General features: G+C 38.5%; 1 long non-coding RNA gene across 1 annotated transcript; it reads right to left on the bottom strand.

The window, feature by feature from the left end:
• Positions 1 to 640: 640 nt before the first annotated feature.
• On the bottom strand, positions 641 to 936 carry LOC124882876. Its single transcript, XR_007042026.1, has 2 exons — positions 802 to 936; positions 641 to 706 (listed from the first exon to the last, which is right to left on the bottom strand). It is a non-coding gene; the product is annotated as an uncharacterized LOC124882876 (long non-coding RNA).
• Between the last annotated feature and the right edge of the window lie 3626 nt (positions 937 to 4562).

Raw genomic sequence — 4562 nt, 5'->3', positions numbered from 1 at the left:
AAGTCTCCTTGACTTCTGGATTTCATCCCCGGTCCAATGGCCAGGTGGAACGAATGAACCAACAACTCGGATCCACTCTCCGTTGCCTTTCATTCTCTAATCCTGCTGACTGGTGTAAACACCTACCTTGGGTTGAGTATGCAATTAATGCTCACAAGTCCTCTGCTACTGGTTTTTCTCCTTTTGAGGTTTCAGTTGGCTATCAACCTCCCGTTTTTTCTGCCGACCAGGGTGAGGTTTCCGTCTCCTCTGTTCAACACCTTATTCGCCGTTACAGGGCTGTTTGGAACTCCACTGTCCGGGCCCTTCAGCGGACTGCTGAACTCAACAAACGTTTTGCTGACAGAAGACGTCGACCAGCTCCTGTTTACCGCCCAGGGCAACAAGTCTGGTTATCCACCCGTGACATTCCTCTAAAATCTATTTCTAAGAAACTTTCTCCTCGTTTTATTGGACCCTATGTGATTGACTCTTTAGTCGGTTCCACTGCAGTTCGTCTTCGGTTGCCTCCTAGTCTTCGCATACACCCCACTTTTCATGTTTCTCAGGTAAAGCCAGTGTTCACCAGTGCTTTGTGTCTGACATCATTTTTGACACTGATCTGACCCACATGCAGAAAGAACACAAGTAGAAAGCATCAAACGGTGAAAAGAAGTTTATTATTTCTAAATTCTACACGGGGATGACAGGGATCTGGTCTCTCCAACTGTGCGAGAAAAAAGAACTGATAAGAAAACAGGACGGCAATGTATATATAAATATATAAATATAAATATCATGAATAGTGATAAATGCTCTTACTAGAGAGTGAACGGAATCCGCCAGGGGAGACGGGGTTTAGGAGAACTGAAGTAGAGCTCACAGCGAAACGTGCTTTCTGTGGAAAGCGAGCGGAAGGTGAAGCAGGAGTTACGTAGGAGGGTGGACAGGTCTGCAAGTACGCTTGTTGTAATGTAGCACAGATCCAGTAAAAGGTGAAGATTGCTCAGTCCAGGAGAGTACGTAGAATTCCAGACAGGTAATCCAAAAGGCTCCAAGCGCTCGAGGAATAGTTAGAGGATCGATGCACATCGAGGTTACTGATACCTAAGGTGAAAACACAAATGTCAGAAAGGAACAGAGCAGATCAAAACCCAAAAACTGGCTCGAGATGGTTACCACATAGGCTCAACACTCAGGCGACGAGTAGCAGGCAGCCACGGCTTAAGTAGCGTACACGGCGATCAGAAGATGGGAAACACCTGTCCACATTCCTCCTGTAGCTCGACACCCTCTGCTGGACGAATAAGGTTTGCAGCAAGCAGAAAACAGACAGGCTCCCAGAACCCGACAATAAGTATTAGATTAATGGAAATCTAATGTAATTCTGATGCATACACTCTACAAATTTAACCTAATAAATAATTCCCACCAAATATGAAGTCATGACTCAGATTCTTTATCAAAAATATATTCCTTACTTTTGGCATATCTTGAATTGTCAGTTAGCTTAATGGCACCAGGAAAACTTTCAATCTAATAAATCACCAATGATTCTGCATGCAAAACTAATTCTTCAAACTAGTTTAAACTATTTCATTAACCTTTTAATAGTAAAACACATAAATCTAAATGTCATGCTACATCCTTATTTATTATACAAAAAACATGTTTTTAAGGCAACAATCACTACAAGCATTTTGATTATAATGTCTCTTAAACAGTGTGAAAACTCAGGAAGGGAGGTGCTGAGCATTTCCATGAAAGTGAAGGCATGAACCAACTTGATAGGTGGGCGGAGTCAGGCAGAACTAACCTCTGATTGGCAGCCTATGGGCGGAACCCACGGTTTCTTCATTCCAACCCATCTTAGTGAACCTTAAACTGAAAAACTGTTAACATGCACCTACCTCAGAAACAAGCTGCTTCTTAATTCTCCTGAAAACTCAAAGTTTTAATCAATCTGGGATTTAGAAACATTATTCTAAACATGGATTATTTTGTCATGCAACATACAAACAAACATTCATTCCAACAAACAAAGACAAAACATCAAAGACAAACAAATGGCCAAATTTGAAGCCTCAAGTATTCAAAGAAATTTTTAACAATCTCTTTTCAGAATATGTTTTCTCAGCCATATCTTTTAATGCTGTAATTGATCAATCTTGTTATGACAATCCTTTTTAAGATGAGTGCACATAATCCAAAGAGATCTCAAACTATTTAGAAGCACAGCAACAGTTTTCTCTTAAATGAATACAAATTAACTGATGCTGAAACCTTTTGCTAATTCTTTGTACTGTAATTCTGTAATAATAATAACTACAACCCTGAGGGTTATTGTTATAGTTCTCTTTTTGTTTTGCTCAATTTGATCGCAGCTGCCTTCAAGAATTTCTCTGCTCAGGTTAAATGTAAAGAAGTATTTTAAGCCGGCGTTGACATTTTTATGGTATACCCAAACAAAACAAAAATTGCAGTGTTTGACTTAATCAGAAATTAAGATAAGAAGCTTGACTCCAAACTGGACTTTGTTCCACATAGTGTTTCAAAGGGAGAAAATTATTACTAGAACCCCTCTTTAATAATCCAAATGCTGATAAATGTTCCAATATTTTATGATATAGTAATCCAAAATTACCCTGTGTACCTTTCTACTCCTATGTATTCCTTTCATCTTTAAACCCTAAGAAATCAAACAAGGAGACTGGAGTTTGAGCCGACCATCCTCTTTAGTATTGAGAGAGCCTTTATTTCTTTTCTTTTCCTAAAATGAAGGATTTTACTTGTCTTTATTCCGTTATAAAAATTCTAACCTTGGTTCCAAAACAAAACTCTTCAACCCCAATCTGTGTTCCCCAGAGTAGAAATTTTGAGTATTATTGCATTTCAAAGCCACCAAAACTGGAACCCATCATTGGCTTAGATCTATTTTAATTTGTTTTTTTTGTGTCGTACCACTGTCCAATCAGATTCTTTCTTACCTTCAAAAATAACCCAATTTTTCCCATTCTCATTTTAAAGGTTTGTTTTACCAAGGAAAATGTGTTCAACAAAACCAATTACTCTCAAACATTTAAAATGTTTTAGCTGGTGATTTCTTAGAAAACAACAAGTGTTTTAATATTCCTATGCAGCACAGAACTGATTAGGTTTCTCTTTCCTTCTCCAAAGGGAGAAAAAAGAAACTGCAGAACCAAGCCTTTCATAGTTTTTGTCAAGACCTGATATAAGGTACAGTGTAAATCAACATGCTGCATGAATCAGAAGAGGGAAGAAAAAACCTAATATAACCTCTTCCCAGCAGCTGCTGTGAAAAACAATGAATTTGTACCTTCCGTAAGTGTAACTTAGCACTTGCGAACAAAAACTGCACCAAACTGTAAGTACTGTGTCAGAGACTGTATGAACACCATCTGCAGTAAAACTAAGCTTATTTTAATAAAGTCTCTCCCCATTAGATTTACGGGATACAAACTCTGACAACAGAAAACAATGCCTGAAGGAGAAGCCCATCAGGTGTTACGCATGCGCTGGGTTTTGAAAATGCTCCTTCATGAAATTTGTCCTGAGAATAACATAGAGACACATGGTTACTGCTGAGTTTTGGAAATGTTGTAACTTCCTCTGCTTTTTAATAACTTTTAATAACTAGAATAATTGACCCTGAATATTCCACGATGAAAGAGAACTTGCTTCTCTAAAAGAATTAACTGGAAAGTATCAGATGAGCTAAGTTATCACCCTTTTGAAGATACTTGTCTAACCCTAAAATAATATTTTAACCCGCTATATCTGTCAACGTCAAGCAAGCGTGTCACATGAGCAGCGGTTAATAAGCGTTCTTCGATGCAGTTTCTTAATTGCTCCAGAGTCAGACTGTCATAGAGTCCTCTATCAGTCCAAAAAAACAACACAGGTCCTTCCCCGGTCTGTTGGTGGGACATTCACTCCTTCCTCGTCCACTTTAACTTCTCCAGGAGAGAGAAAGAACTTTGCTCCGGCCTGTTTCTCTTCTGCCCGCATAAGATGTGCTTTCAATATAAATCCAGTTTATCGCTCTTCTGGCTCTGGCAAACAGCATGGATCGTTGTCCATCTCAGTGGGTTTGGGCCAGACTTCTTCTGAGTTTCGTTCTGGTGGAAACTCACACTGTGATTTGCAGCAGGTAGGCAGGCAGGCAGGCTCCCTCTCTTTCAGGCCATGCTGAAGAAGCATATTTAAGACAAACGAAACTTCCTGCAGGAACGTTTTAACTCTTTAACACCTTAATTGATGCACTCTGTGCATTTTAACCTTTTTCTTATGTTTTTTATTTTTCTCATCTCCATCCATCAACTATTTTACTTGAAACTATTTACACTATTTAACTTATTTAGACTCAAACTTACACTCTGTGAAAAACCAAACTTATCTTCCCAAATTAAAGCACATTTAACACAATCATCCCCATCTTTTCCTTTCATTTTTTAGGAGATGATGGTTAATGTGTAATAAAAAATATATATATATATACATTATATCATACAGAGCAACTTCTTACCCAGATATATTTGTAGACAAATAGTTCGGATCCAATC

Source organism: Girardinichthys multiradiatus, chromosome 2 (assembly GCF_021462225.1).
Source record: "Girardinichthys multiradiatus isolate DD_20200921_A chromosome 2, DD_fGirMul_XY1, whole genome shotgun sequence".
Classification (NCBI taxonomy): Eukaryota; Metazoa; Chordata; class Actinopteri; order Cyprinodontiformes; family Goodeidae; genus Girardinichthys; species Girardinichthys multiradiatus.
Note: the sequence above shows the minus strand (reverse complement) of the source record. Positions and strands in the feature narration are given on the sequence as shown.